A 16019-nucleotide genomic window follows, 5' to 3' on the forward strand; every position below is an offset into this window, starting at 1 on the left:
TGCTGTGATAAAATGTGTGTACCTGGGGTTTCAGAGAAAAAAAAAAAAAAGGCAGAATACACCCATCGCTATTCCAAGGCAGCAAAGAAATTGTGACACCTTAAAACAGATACACACAAAAAATCCATTTTGTTTCTCTAATGGATCTAACGAGAGTCATGGTAGCAACAGCCAGGTAAGGTGAATGAAGATTTAAACATAAGCTCATTTCATTCTGCATACTTAATGTTTCAATCAAAAAGTCCTATAATTAACCTTTTAAATAGTTCATATTCTGCAAGAAAAGCTAAGAAAAGGGGAGATGGAACCCTGTAATATTCAATGAAATAAATTAACCTCTTGAGGAAATTCATCTAAAAAATCACACTGATAGAGATGCTACATTAGTTTTGAGAAGCCTGTGGAATAGCCAGAGGAGATATGTATCAGCCCTTTCTCACACTGCTATGAAGAAATACCCAAGACTGAGTAATTTATAAAGAAAAGAGATTTAATTGACTCACAGTTCCACATGGCTGGGGATGCCTCAGGAAACTTACAATCATGGCAGAAAGCAAAGGAGTGGCAGGCACCTTCTTCACAGGACAGCAGGTAGGAGTGAGTGCAAGCGGGGTAAATGACAGACGCTTATCAAACCATCAGATCTCATGAGACTAGCTCCCTCTCACAAGACCAGCAAGGGGGAAACCACCCCCATGATCCAATTACCTCCACCTGGTCCTGCCCTTCACATGTGGGGATTATCGGGATTGCAGTTCAAGGTGAGATTTGGGTGGGGACACGGAGTAAAACTATATCAAGATACATAAATATATTCGTATATATTAATACACATATACATATATATAATGTGTGTGTGTATGTATGTGTGCTCTATCTACCTATCATTTAAAAAATCAAGCTAGGAAAAATATTATTCCGAGTCAACCCTAAGATGCTTGTTCTTTGCAGCTCTGGGTAATGATGACGCTACCCAGAGATGAGAATGCATCCAGGAAAACAGGAAGAGGCCAAGGTGAATCTCAGAGAAACTAAGCACATAAATCTCAGGACATATTACAACACTGAAAGGAATTATATTCCAGAAATAAGTTGATTGATCTAAAATTATTTTTATTAATTTTCAAATTTTATATGATAAAAATGTATAATATTTTAAAACAGAAAAAAAAGTCAATGAGAGAAATTCAGGCAGAGGAAAACCTACCAAAAAATGCAAAACACAAACAAAAACCCAGTAAGAATGTTCTTAGTCACCCATGAGCTTCTGGCCATACATCATGAGGAACAGACAACAATTTTGTGTTAAAATCAAATCTTTTTAATACCATAGTCAATATTATCAGATCAATTTGGTGGTATTATTAAAACAATTACAATAACAAAATTGAAGGTCTCTTGGGCACTCTGTAACATCAAATATGATGACTTCTCTTTAAATCACCATTCAATAGCCTTTTAAGTGTATTGATCTGAAACATTTTATCAATGCTATTAGCATCACTGGTAATAACGATCATTGATTATGTATGTAACATTTGCTACCATAAGCACTAAAAGTTTTTCTATTTATTATCTCTAATTCATACAAGAATTTTCAAGATGAGAATTGTTTTTCCTATTTTAAATATTTAAAAAATAAGGCTCAGATTAATTAAGTAACTTGGTTAAAGGCACGCAGTAAATATTGGATTTGTATTGTGAATGCAGGTTAACCTGCTCCAATGAAAGTAATTTTTTTTCTATTTAGGAGTTCTTTTACAAACATAGTTAACTGATTTTTGAAAGAAAATCTCTGAGAATGGTTTAAATATGTATGAACCTTAATTAGTACATAGTACCTAGTAGTACCATTGGGAAAGTAAGGGTTTCTTTTTTACATAACAGGACAAGAAAATTATTCTCATAGAAAAAAACCAAGCCCTGGGTTTTATAACATATCTATGTAATTCTTCCTCTTTTTCTGCCTGCTTTGTGAAGGAAATGACGTAAGCAAATGTGCTCACACACACATAAGCACAGCCTTTTCTAAGATAGAGATTCTGTCCTCTTGTTCTAATTTGGGAATTATAAAAATTAAACCAGAACCTTTGTTCTAATTTGGGATATCATAACAATTAAACCAGAGACACATAGCTGAGCATAAAACTGCAACAGAAGTGAAGATCAACGTGTCTGTTACATAAACTTCACTTTCAATCCCAGATCAATGCATTGAGAGAGAGAGTCAAGTACTTATCTCAGAAAAATGCCAGAGGAGGAAAAGAAGGAGCTGGAAGGGTGATGTCCACACATCTTGCCATGGCACCTCTGCCTGTTAGAAGACCTTTGGGTTTCACCATTTTTTTCTTTTCATCCTAGGTCATTCTCTTTAGCACAAATGGTTGGGTCATACAAAGAAGCTACACAAATAAGAAGGGACATGATGGAGTTTCTTGGTTATTCATGTTTCTCAGAACATTATTAGTTGCCTTTTATCCGTAGACAAAGTAGTAGGTGTGGTGCAGGTGTATTGAGGAGGTGTGGAGGTGGCAGGTGTGAAGGTGGCAGGTGTGGTACAGGTGTATTGAGGAGGTGTGGAGGTTGCAGGTGTGGAGGTGGCAGTTGTGGTACAGGTATACTGAAGAGCTGTGGTGGTAGCAGGTGTGGAGGTGGTAGGTGTGGTGCAGGTGTTTTGAGGAGGTCTGGAAGTGGCAGGTGTGGAGGTGGCAGCTGTAGTGCAGGTGTTTTGAGTTGGTGTGGAGGTGGCAGGTGTGGTGCAGGTATTTTAAGGAGGTGTGCAGGTGGCAGGTGTGGTGCAGGTGTGGTGGTCATGGGTGTGGTGAAGGTGTGGTTGTTAGCCCAGGCATCTTGTAGCATTAAAAAATCCATGAGGTAATGAATATACACACACTGCGAGCAGGGCATGACACGGGGGCACAGCAGAACCTCTTGACTCAGACAATGAATTTCGATTAAAAGACACAAATTGTCAGAGTGAATTTAAAAAAGGACCAAATGATATGCTATCTAAAAGACTTCCACTGGAATATAAAGAATTACATCAATTAACAGTAAAATGATAGAGAAAGATATACCATCATAACCCTAATCAAAAGAAACTGGAGGAACTATGTTAATTTCACACACAGCCAACTTCAGAGCAAGGAAAATGATCATGGATAAAGCACAGCACTACATAATAATAAAGGGGTCAACTTTTCAAAAAGACATAAAAATCCTTAAATTGTAGGCACCTAAGCACAGAGCACCAAAATGCGTGAGGCAAAATCTCACAGAACTAGAACAAGAAATAGATGGATCCACTACAATAGCTGGAGACCACAACAGCCCTCTATCAGAGATGGACAGAGCCCGCAGGCAGGAATTCAGGAAAAACAGATGAGAACTCAGCAGCACCATCAAGTAATGGGACATTATGGTGACTTCATCCAACCACAGCAGAATACACACTCTTCTCAGGACCACCTGGAACATTTACCAAGATAAGCCATATTCTGGGACATGAAACAAACAATTTTAAAAACTCGTGTAAGATGTATTTTCAGACCAGAATGGAATTAAAGTAAAAGTCAACAACAGTGTCTTAACTGGAAAATTCCTAAATATTTAGAAACTAAACAGAAGAACTCCTATGGGTCAAAGCAGAAGTCTCAAGATAAATTAAAATATATGTGATCTAAATTATTAAAGAAAAACTTACATAAATGTGTGGCAGTGATCAGAAGAAAATGTTTAGTATGAAATGTATACATTAGAAAATAATAAAGATCTAAAATCAATAACCTAAGCTTCAACCTTAGGGAACTAAGGAAAGAAGACCAATTTAAAGCTAAGGTACTTGGAAGAAAAAGTAACAAAAATTAGAACAGAAGCCAATAAAATCGAAAGTAGAAAAACAATACAGAAAATCAAAGAAAACAAAAGCTGGAAGGCCAGGCATGGTGACTAGAACCTGCACCCCTGTGCTTTGGGAGGCCGAGACAGGAGGATCACTAGAGGTCAAGAGTTCCAGGCATCATTGAGCTGTGATCTTGACACTGCACTCCAGCCTGGGTGAAAAAACGAGATCCTGTCAAAAAAAAAAAAAAAAATCTGGTTGTTTGAAAAAGATCATTTAAATCAATAAACCTCTACCTAGGCTCACAAGAAAAGAGGGAGAATTACAATGGTAAATTACCAACGTGAAAAATGAAAGTGGGGCCATCACTACTGATCTCTTGGTCATTAAAAGGAAAATAAACGTAGACCACAAACAATTTTCTGCCCACAATTTTGATAGCTTACATAAAATAGGCCAATTCCTTGAATGACAATCAACCAAAACTCACCCAAGGAGAAACAGACAATGTGAATAGACCAATATATATTAATGAATTGAATTAATAATTAATAATCTTCCAAAAAAGAAAACACCAGGCCCCGATGGTTTTACTGGTGAATTCTACCAAAGATTTAATATAGAAATAATTGCAGTACCGAACAATTTCTTCCAGAAATTTGGGAAAACAGAAGGAACACATTCTGACTTACTCTATGAGGCAAGCATTATCCTGATGTAAAAATCAGTTACACAATGCAAGAAAACCTAAATCTGCACCAGCATCACTCTTGACCGTAGATGCAAATTATCAGAAATATATTAGCAAAATGAACCCAACAATGCATAAAAATAATTAGAAACCTTAAAAAAGTAGCATTTACCAGCCATGTGAGCCTAGTTTAAAATTTGAAAATAGGCAATGTAATCCATCACATCATGCAGCTGAAGAGGAAAAATCATTTTTCTCAGTTGCAAAAAGAGATACACCTAAAAACCTTTGTGACTACTGAAGTGGCATTTCAAATGATTCTGAGTTTCTGGGTTGCTGAAACAAAGAGACATGAACACATCTGATTTGTTATGTGATAGACTGATGGTAAAAAGAAAAAGGATGTTTTTTTGTCTTCATTATATGTTATAATTAGAAATGATTTAAAATATAAATTTTGTAACATCCATCCAAGTTGAATTTTTATTTCCTTTTTTAGTTAAATCATATTATATTTGATAAGAAATAGAACCCCTTAATAGAAGGAGAAACTATAGATGCAGCCTGTTATATAATAATCAAGAAAGACTCAATGATATTAAATCAGCATCATTGCTTTTAAGCTTGAATTAGCTTTTATTTTACAAATGTATGTAAAGAAGAATATGCAGCCATAACATTAATTATTACAGATAATAAGTGGGGCCTTCATGCTTAGAAAAGCTTTACTTTCATTCTGTGAAAAATGGAAGCCTTTCTGTGACAATATTTTCCTCTTTGTTTCAGTCACTAGAAAATCCAGAGTCCATCCTGAAATTCAACTTTAATAGTCATGGAAAACCTCATGATGTATTTTAATGAACCAACTTCTCCTTATGTTAATTTTACTATTATATTAATTTTTCAGACAGTCTTGAATGAAGGTTTCCTTACTGTTCTAACAAGTGTCGAAATAATTTTTTTCTTTAACAGCACTCAAAGAAAAAATACTATCATCCAAATAATATCTCAAAAACAGATGCCATTTAACAGTCATAGTGACATTAATTCTATGGATGAAGCATGAGATTAGAAGTTAAGTCATTTATTATCTCTTACACTGCAATGTGATTTCTGCTAACATTAATTGTTAAAACATTTTATTTTTATCTTCAAACCTTTTGTTGTTCCTCCTCCTCCTCATCTCTCACCTTGGTTTTCTCCTTCTGCGTCAAAGAGGCCATGTCCTTCTCCAACGTATGACAAACAATGTTTCCTTAAATAATACTCTGGCTGGTGTCACAGGGCTTTGTCACAGGTGTCTTCCCTCCCATATGCTTTCTGAAAGAGTATTTTTGTTTTTATTTATTCAACTTAAGTTCATTAATATTTAGTTTTCCAGAGAGGAGAAAGCAAAGTTCTCTTGTCTCTGCACCATGTCTACAAGTCTAGGGGTAGAATCCCTCCCTAAAACAGGCCACATCATATGGCCACTGCTCTGCTGATTAAAACGATGCACTTCTGGCTCCTCTACTTTTATTTTTGATGGTTCCCATCATCTAATCTATTTACCATGCAGAATCGGAGCACATCTTTTAAGAATACATTAAACAGCAACATTCCCATACCTGAAACCTTTCCATTCTAGCTGCCTGAGACTCCTTCCTTGTCAGTCTCTCTAAATTTATCTTCAATCCTGCACTCTTTGTTCAGGAAGCTACACACACACTGCTTATCTCCTCCTCTCTTCCTCCTTCTTCTCCCCTCTTCCTCCTCCTCCTCCCCTCCCCCTCCTTCTTTCCATTGTCCCTCCCCCTGCCTTCTTCCTTATCCTGCTTCTTTTATTCTGGTAAGAACACTAAACTTGAAGTCTGCCCTATTAACAGATTTTTAAGTGTACAGTATTATTAGCTGTGGGCATGGTGCACAGCAGATCTCTAGAACTTACGCATCTTCCATTCCTGAAACTTTATACCTTTGAACAGAAATGCCTCAGTCCACCTGCCCTCAGTCACTGCTAAGCACCATGCTACTCTCTGAATCTAACGTCTTTAGAAACCTCATATAAGTGAGATTATGCAGTATTTGTCTTTCTATGTCTTGCTGAGTCACATCTTGCAGGTTTATCCATGTTGTCCCACGTGACAGGATTCCCTTCTTTTTTAAAGCTGAATAATATTCCATTGCATATATATATATATATATACATACACACACACACACACACACACACATACACACATACACACACACACACACACACACACTGCATTTTCTTCATCCATCAATGGACACTTAAGTTGTTTCCATATCTTGGCTATTATGGATAATGCTGCAATAAATAAGGAAGAACAGATATTTCTTCAAGATCCTGACTTCAGTTCTTCTGGATACACTCCCAGAAATGAAGTGAGATTGCTGAATCGTATAATAGTTCTATTTTTAATTTTTTGAGGCACTGCCTTACTGTTTTTCACAGTGACTGAGTCATTTTGTCCACAAGTTTCCAATTTCTCTGCATCCTCGTCATCGACATTTGTTATCTTTTGTTTTCTGATAATAGCCATTATTCCTAGAAAAATATAGGAGAAAAGCTTCATGACATTGGTCTTGACAGTTTCTTGAATATGATACCAAAAGCACAGGCAACAAAAGCAAACACAAAAGCAAAGTGAAACTACATCAAACTACAAAGTTTCTGCACACCAGAGAAAACAATTCATAGAGTGAAAAGCCTACAAAATGGCAGAAAATATTTGCAAACCATACAGCTGATAAGGGGTCAATGTCCAAACACATGAGGATCTCCTAAAACTCAATAGCAGAATCATTGTCATCATCATCATTATCATCATCATCTTACTTGAAAATGGGCAAATGGCCTGAACAGACATGTCTCCAAAGAAGACATACACATGTCCAGCAGGTATAAGAAAAGTGGCTCAACATCACTCATCGTCAGGGAAATGCAAATCACAGCCGCAATCAGGACACCCCCACAGCTTCTCAAACACAGCAGGGCTCCTTCCTCTCAGTGGCACCAGTGCTTGGTCTCCTCTGAGAGGCCTCCTCACCCCAGGCCCATCCTCCCCAACCCCCATGACTGACCAGTTCTTTCTCTTCCTGTAAGTCTCTGTTTAGCTTTCATGTCCTGGCTTTTCCTAACCTCTTAGTCTATGGTTTTATTTTTACCCCTGATTTTATTCTTTCATAACACTCATTTTAAAAATACATTTTTAAATTGATTTTCCTCATATCACACTAATCTTCCACTGGACTATAAGACCTCTGAGAACAGGGACTGTGTCTTTCCTGTTCACATTGTGTCCACAGCCCTGACACTCTTTCTCATACACAGCAGGTGCTAAATATATGCTTTTTAAGACTAATGTAGCCCACAATTTTGTAGCCCACATGAGAGAATGGGAGATTGGAATTGCTGTCTTGTGCTTTGTTATTTCATGAGTTGCATGATTTAATCATGATTCATTGCAGGCACACATTAAGTCACCTAAGCAGTTTGTGATTGAGAGCAAAGATTTTGGAAACTGGTTTCCTGGGCATGTGAAAGTTCTCAGAGTACCTTAGGAACTGCTGCAGAAAAGGGTGGAACATGGTGAGGAGGTAACGGCCGCAGGACTCTGAGCCCAGTCTCTGCTTTTAACCAATCAGTGTCAGATGTCCTGACCTTACATCTCCAGCTTGTACTTGAGTTTTCATGTGGAAGAGGAAGAGGAAGAGGAGGAAGAAGAAGGGGTGGGGAGGAGAAGAAATGTGCTGCTACCAAAGAAAATGTCCTTAAAAATTCAAATCTAGACAAATTGAAGTTGATGATTAAGGACACTTTCATCTCCGTGTGCGTGTTCATGAAGTGAGACGCAGCTCTGGGTAATTCAGTTTTAACTAGAATATTAAATATATTAATAATTAAGATTTGGGGCATGAGTTAAACTATGCTGTATGCTTTTCAGCTTAACCTACATGTGCAGATAGATTCGTACCAGTTATGGCAGAGCTTAAACACTTGCTGGTTGTAGTGCAGCTCATCACAGAGCACACTCTAGGGCTGATAGCGAATTAGTGACGCCCACCTTAGATCTCTTGCCCAGTGCTTGGATCGTGGTGATTGCCAGGGGCAGAGGTTTCCTTAGCAACGGTGGGGCCTGGAGGACCTTGCTCATTCTGTCAGCTTTGAAGAGCTTAATATCCAGTCACCTAATATCCAAACATACAAGGGTCTCCTAAAACTCAATAGCAACATAATAATAATGATAATAATAATAAACTGGACTTGAAAAAAGGCAAAGGGCTTGAATAGACATTTCTCTAAAGAAGACATATACACGGCCAACAGGTACAGGAAAATGTACCCTGATGTATTGTATGCATTGTTGGCAGAGGTGTTTTATCTACATGTCTGTCATGTGGTAATGATCTGATAATTCTACCAGAAAAGAGAATACAAATGACCTTTAAAATACCAAGGTTGCTGAAAGAGTCAGCAAGATATGTCTCATTAAAATAGCCCTCATTGCACCATCATGGCATCACTTGACTTAGAAGTGGCTTCTAGCAGTTCACGTAAACAGAGAACTTGGTTCTCCTAGGCCATGGGGGCTGTTGTCCTTAGACAAAAGTATCAGGTTCTGGATCATAAGTTCACCTCCACTAAACCACTTGAATAGGCCTGAGATAATTCTAACATTCACAGTTTAATGCTGCCCAACGTCTGAGAACATAAAGGCTCATCAAAGAAGACACAGGGCTGAGATCAGGGAAAATATATGACTGTCTCAGTCATCAACTATACCTTCCTAAAGTTCGAATAGTGTCTTCAGAAACTCTTTAGTGCCATTGGTAAAGTCTATTCATGTACGGTCAAATGAATAATTGCATCTCAAGTAGTGCACAGTCAAAAAAATCCATATAGAAAATTTATTTTGAGGAAGATCAATGATGACTCCTTATTGTAAGTGTTTCAGAGTTATCAGAAAAGCAGAATTCATTTCAATAGAGGATAAAGCTGCAAGTGAGGCTCTGAGAAGTTTCCAGAAGAATGATCTGCAGAATAGAATGGACTGCATGACTGTGTCCCAGGACAGAGCCGTGGACGATGCATGAAACATTCAGCACCGTGGAGGGAAGATGAGTATGGAAATCAGGAGACAGTCCAATGGAAACGAATGATGTGAGCCTGCTAACGTTGATTGAGAAATTCCATTGATTGGGCGAGACAAGGACGGATGCCTGAATAAAGGAGCTGGCATAATCAGAGGAGCAGAATGTACTAGGAAGGTGTTAGAAAAGAAATCTCCAGCGCTGTCAGAAAACGTGCGAAGTCACTCTCTCTCTGTGGCCCTTTCATCAAAGCAGCAGATAGCAAAGAGGTAATGAAGCCAGAAAACATCAAAAGCCGCCTGAAGGAATTGCTGGTGAGTGTCAGGAAGCCGCTAGAGACACCAAGAATGCCCCCCAAGATTTCACATCTGGAATTAAGTCATTAGTTATTTAACTATGTCAAAGGGGCTGAAGGAAAAATCTTTGCTTAAGTATAATAATGATAGAAAAGTAAAGAACAATTCTCTAGTTATTATTAATATTTGATTAGGGAAAAAAATCCCTGGGCTGGGAATCAATAGTCCAAGATCAGCCACTAATTACCTGTCTGGCCTTAAGTAAAATACTTAATATTTCTTGGCATTAGCTTTCCCCTGTATAAAAGGTGTCTGGCAATTTTCAACCTGACCTCTAGGGAACTGCCCATGATGCCCAAGCGCAGGGGGAAACTGGAGGCAGAATTAGCACTAAAGGGGGATGCAGAACCCCCACCCACACTCACCAACAACCACATCCACACCTTATCCAGGTGACACCCACACCCACACCTTATCCAGGCGACACCCACATCCACACCTTATCCAGGCGACACCCACATCCACACCTTACCCAGGTGACACCCACATCCATACCTTACCCAGGTGACACCCACACCCACACCTTATCCCGGCGACACCCAGGTCCACACCTTATCCGGGCAACACCCAGGTCCACACCTTATCCGGGTGACACCCACACTCACACCTTATCCAGGCGACGCCCATGCCCACGTCTTATCCAGGTGACACCCGCATCCACACCTTATCCAGGTGACACCCACATCCACACCTTATCCAGGTGACACGTCCACACCTTATCCAGGTGACACCCACACCTTATCTGAGTGACACCCACACCAACACCTTATCCAGGTGACACCCACACCCCCACCTTATCCGGCGACACCCACACCCACACCTTTTCCGGGTGACACCCACGTCCACACCTTATCTGGGTGACATCCACACCCACGCCTTATCCAGGTGACACCCACGTCCACACCTTATCCAGACGACACCCACACCCACACCTTATCCAGGCGACACCCACCTCCACACCTTATCTGGGTGACACTCACATCCACACCTTATCCAGGTGAGTTCTTTGCCAAGTCTTCTGCTTTTCTGTGGGCTAGATTTTCTTAAAGAAGTGATCTTGCTAAAAAAAAAAATCTGAAAAGTAATGAACTTGATTCCTCACAACTAATGCACCATAGATTCAGCCCCATTTTCACAAGCAGATGCTAACTGTGCTCTAAATGAAAATATCATGCCCAAAACCTGATCTTCCATTGTATAGACGCATACTCTTTCGCCATTAGGAGAATGTGGCAAAAGAATTCAACTGGTATTTTCCCACTATCATTACAATGTATTGAGCTACATTTTTTAAATGAAATAAATTATTCTAACAGTGGACATGCAAAGTATCAATAATCACAGATAACTTTGTACCAGTAATAGATTTTAAGTCTATCCCTCTCCTTTGTCCCCTCCTCCCTCTCCTCGCTTTGCTCCCAGGACTGATGTCAACACTTACTCGTTTTCCTCAGTGTGTTTTTTATTTTCCTGAATCACTGCAACTCCCTGGGTATTCTTCCAGGTTCCAACTTTCTTATTTTAGCATTTAAAACAATTGTCGTTCTTCTTTTCCATTTAAGCCTCATCACTTTGCTCAGAATCACCACAAAACATGCTTACTTTATTTTTGCTGTAACTCTCCAACCTAGAATAGCTATGGTGGTCACTGTGGCTCACCAAGTATTTATAAATTTTGGCCTTCCTGGCCATGCCATAATTGCACTCTGTGATCTCTTGCAATTGGGAGGTGCCACGTGATTAATCTTACCTAACAAATTGTGAGCAGAAATAATTGCATGTCATTTTGAGCATGAAGCATTTAGGTGCTGGTGTGAAGCTCTCCAGAGTTCTATTTCCTTCTGGCAAAGTGACCTTCAGTGTCTAAGGTGGTAGCTGCACTGACAGCTTGGGTTCTTGAGAAACTCCAATAAACAGAGCCCCCAGCTAGCTTGCTGTGCATTTGCAGTAGGGATGAAAAATACAGCTTAGTTCTTTAATCCACTAAAAGGTGGGCATTGTTATGTTAATGCGTAAGAACCTGGGCTAACCTAACTGATAAAAGTAATTAACACACTAGGAAACTAAAACAGCTTGAAGTGTATCCAGTTCTATGAGTTCTGTGGGATGCATTCAGAAAGTATCCTGTTGGCGGCTGGGCGTGGTGGCTCACGCTTGTAATCCCAGCACTTTGGGAGGCCGAGGCGGGCGGATCACGAGGTCAGGAGATCGAGACCATGGTGAAACCCCGTCTCTACTAAAAATACAAAAAAATTAGCCGGGCGTGGTGGTGGGCGCCTGTAGTCCCAGCTACTCGGAGAGGCTGAGGCAGGAGAATGTCGTGAACCCGGGAGGCGGAGCTTGCAGTGAGCCGAGATTGCGCCACTGCACTCCAGCCTGGGCGACAGATCGAGATTCCGTCTCAAAAAAAAAAAAAAAAAGAAAGTATCCTGTTGGCAAAGTGGCTTTTTGTATCTTCTCTTCCTGTTCCCTGAGTTCATCTGGGATAAAACTTACAGCTTTCTGATCATCTTTCAGTAAAAATGTGAGTCCTACTTTAGTAATTTAAATCATTTAAAATATCATTCTCAAAGCCAGCCAAAGCATCTCCTATTTCCTCCCCACCCTCTCATCCCCAGTTCAGCTCCAAATCTGTTGAAGATCCGCTGAGGGGGAGGCCTGCTCCTGGTTTGCTCTGCCATTTCACTCCCAGCTTTACAGTTTTCCGTTGCTGCTTTTAATTCTTCCAAGTCAGGGAGGAGAAGAGGGCGTTTAGCAGAAATGGAGTAAAGGCGTTAACAAGGTGACTCTAGCTCTGCAAGGAGCTCCCCCAGACCTCATGACCTGAGGGCAGGTGTTGGTGTCCAGGCATCCACGCAGCAAGGGAGGCATCAGGAAGAGCAGAGTGAGAGTGGTCTCTGCTTTGTCTCGGACTTCGGCTGGGAAGACTTGGTGACTGAGGATGACTTCAATGCAGAGCTGGGGACCTTGGAGCCTTCATCCCTCCCAGGCTCAGTGTCTGGGCTGGGGGTGGCTTCAAGATGGGGATGGTTCCCCATGCCTCCTGCGGCCTCTCTGTGGGGCTGGGCTTCCCTACAGCTGGGTCCTGGAGGTCCTCAGACTCCTTCTGCGGGTGGGGGGATCTGAGCTCCAAGTTAGAGCAGCTTAGCAGAAAGAGTGGATACGGTACTGCCTTCATGACTTAGCCTCCAGGGTCCCATAGCTCACTCCCACTCTTCTCTACCTGTTAAAATAGCTAGAGCCCCACCCACAGTCGCGGGGACAGGAATGAGAACCACTTCCTACAGTGGGTGACCAGGCTGCGCTGTGCTGAAGTACCTGACAGAGGAAGATCCTGGGCCCTCCTGGAGATCAGCGTCCACCAGACTGGTGCCCCACCCCATCTGAGACCCATGCTCAGGCTCACGCGCTGGGAATGAGGCAGGCTCTTCTCAAGACCCCAGGGACCTCAGCACAGCAGGCCTCACGAGTGGAAGATACTTTAAGAATCCCATGGGCACCTGCCCCTCAACTACTTACTATGACTTGCTGGGAAGCCACTACCAGCCCCCTTGCTCCCCAGGGAGGGACAGCCAAGCTGAGGCCAGCCCCGCTGCGACTGCAGCACCCACGCTTCCTTGGAATCCTGCATCCTAAAGCACCAGGAGCAGCAGGGGACCCTGCCTATTGTCCCCCATCCCAGCTGCTCCCACTTCCACGTCTGCAAGATCTCCCCCACCTCCTGCCCCACTGCAAGGATGGAGAGTCCGTGGCTCCAGGACTCATAGCCCTGAGGGCTTCTGCAACTCAGCTGCCTTCAGCCATGGAGACAGCTCCGGGCTCTCCTTCTGCCTGGCACCCGGAATCTCCAGCTGGGTGACCCTTCACTTGGCTCCAATGCTAGGGGAAGGGAAAAAGCACACTCTGCCTCAGCCAGCAACTCATTACTGGATGACAAATGCTATGGACTGCAGGTCTGTGTCCCCCCAAACTCATGTGTTGGAACCCCAATCCCCAATGAGGAGGTGGGGCCTTTGGGAGGTGACGAGGTCATAAGGTGGCGCCCTGTGATGGGCTCAGTGTCCTTCTAAGCAGGGACACGGGGAGAGAGTGTACTTCCTCCCCTGCTTCCCTCCAGGTGAGAAGATCAGACATGGAACCACCGCAGCATCATCTCAGACTTCCAGGTCAAAAGGTGGCAAACCCAAGTGCAGGCCCAGATCAGACACGGAACTACCAGCAGCTTCGTCTCCGACGTCCAAGTGAGAAGGTGGCAAACCCGGGTGCAGGCCCAGATCAGACACGGAACCACCGGCATCTTGATCCCGGACTTTCAGCATCCTGAACTCAGAGAGCTACATTTAGATTTGTAACCCCCCATCTACAGTATTCTCTTATAGCACCTGAACTGGCAAAGACAGCCGCTCCAGCTCCTGGGACCCCGGTCATCATTTGTTTGGGCAGGGGACAGATGAGGGTCAGTTCTTAGTGGAAAGCATTTCACTCTCTTTAGACTCCCAGGGTAATGATACACATTAATGATACACATTGTCTTCAACTTAGGTGACTTAGGCTGAAATTCTGAGAGAACTGAAGTCCCTTCAACACTAGTTACCCAGTCGAATATAGGAAAGGACGTTGGATTATCAGAAACAAAGAATTTAGAATATACTTTCCGCAAGATGCAGGGCATTCGGCTCTGAAAGGAAGAGAAGATGCCGTGAGATGCAGTGGATCCTGTCAGTGCCCTTCACATAGCTTTGATTGTAGCAAAGGATGCAATAAAAATTAATAAAAAATTAATTCCCTGGTATTAAGCTTGAACACCAAACCCAAGTTCACAAGAAGGGCCAACAAAAACCTTAAGAGGGAAGGTCTTATTCCTCTCTTTAGTGAAGCTGTTTCCAACAAAGTCACCAAACCAAATGCACTGTGGCATTCTCTTGCAAGGGTGAGAACCCACAGAAACTCAGGGCTGTGCCTCTTGCTGCTGCGGCGTTCAGCAGAATTGCAACGTTTCAGGTTTCTGGTTTTATCAATTTCCCTTCACAGCTTCTCATCCCAGTTCTGGTGTTTGACAGTTTTATTTCCATAACTCGTTAAATATTCAATGATTCATAATAACAATTTTCCATGTAATTTTATTGTTCTCATTCTGGCATCAAATTCTTGTACCAAATACCAAAAGTAGAAAATACCCACTTTAAAATAAGGACATTTTAGTTGTCATTTTCCTTGCATTCTATTATCAAAAGGAGCTTGTTGTAAAAGACTTCCAAATATTACTGAACGATGTCTCACTATTGTAACTCGGTACAAATGAGAATTATGAAACAAAAAAGCCAGGAAGGCAGGAATATTCAGCCAGTATCACACTAACTAGAAAGGAAGCTAAGAGAGTGTGAAATCAAAGAATAATCAATTTCCTGAAGGAACCAGGTGCTGCTCATGCCGTGCCAGGTTATTTCAAGGGCACAAGAAAGGCAGGGGAGGCTGCAGAAGTTTGATTGAGAGGAATATAGCGGAAGATGAAGAAACAAGCCTGGGTTTTTCCACTGAAGAAAGCGGCTTCTGCCTCGCATTTACTGTTTACAATACATTTCTAGAGTTTGACAGGATGGTGCTTTCAGGCCAAAAAAAAAAAAAAAAATGCTGGGGTGGGTACCCAAGTTACTCCTAATGGTGCTTGCAGGAGGCCATGGATTCTAGAATAGCCTCTCAGGAGGCAGAGCCACCGAAGGCAGTGTGTAGACCTGTCTTACCCAAGTATTCAAATCCTTGCTCTGTGGTTTACAAGCTGCCAGCTTTGAAGTTCAGATTTTTCGTGTCTTCATTTCCTTTTAGTGTAGTTCAGTGTCCGGGTTCCAGCATTTCCACAGCACCCTCAGGAGTCCCTGACACTCCTCCTTTCATCCCCCCATGGCACGAAAGGCGGCTTCAGTGGATCAAGGGTCTTCATGTTTTGACACTGTGAGGAGAAGCCCCACACAGGGCAGGCAGGACCCACTGTCAATTCAAGCTCAACAGCCTCCAGTGAAATGTAAGGATGACGCCC

At 41.8% G+C, this 16019-nt stretch overlaps 1 long non-coding RNA gene across 1 annotated transcript in view; it reads left to right on the forward strand.

The window, feature by feature from the left end:
• LOC131381466 (uncharacterized) overlaps positions 1–16019 on the forward strand; it is a 66196-nt gene that overhangs the window by 9135 nt on the left and 41042 nt on the right. The window lies entirely within an intron of this gene.

Source organism: Hylobates moloch, unplaced genomic scaffold, assembly GCF_009828535.3.
Source record: "Hylobates moloch isolate HMO894 unplaced genomic scaffold, HMol_V3 SCAFFOLD_2, whole genome shotgun sequence".
Lineage (NCBI taxonomy): Eukaryota > Metazoa > Chordata > Mammalia > Primates > Hylobatidae > Hylobates > Hylobates moloch.